General features: G+C 16.3%; 1 protein-coding gene across 5 annotated transcripts in view; it reads right to left on the bottom strand.

The window, feature by feature from the left end:
* LOC107660605 (BRCA1-associated RING domain protein 1-like) overlaps nucleotides 1–294 on the bottom strand; it is a 40,377-nt gene that overhangs the window by 34,886 nt on the left and 5,197 nt on the right. The gene's annotated exons all lie outside the window — the stretch shown is intronic.

Raw genomic sequence — 294 nt, 5'->3', positions numbered from 1 at the left:
TTTACAGAATATGTGTGTACTGTATATATATATATATATATATATACATATATAAATAAATACACACATGCATGTATATATTTAAGAAAAATATGTTATCTTTATATATTGAATATATTTAAATATTATATAAATTATATGAATATAAATATATACATGTAAATATTTTCAAAATATATGCTGTATGTGTGTATTTATATATACATAATAAATACGCAATAAACACACATATTATGTAAACAAAAACTTTTATTTTGGATGCAATTAATTGTTTGACAGAACTAATATACATAT

Source organism: Sinocyclocheilus anshuiensis, unplaced genomic scaffold, assembly GCF_001515605.1.
Source record: "Sinocyclocheilus anshuiensis isolate Anshui unplaced genomic scaffold, SAMN03320099.WGS_v1.1 scaffold627, whole genome shotgun sequence".
Classification (NCBI taxonomy): Eukaryota; Metazoa; Chordata; class Actinopteri; order Cypriniformes; family Cyprinidae; genus Sinocyclocheilus; species Sinocyclocheilus anshuiensis.
This window is presented reverse-complemented; position numbering and strand designations above follow the sequence as displayed.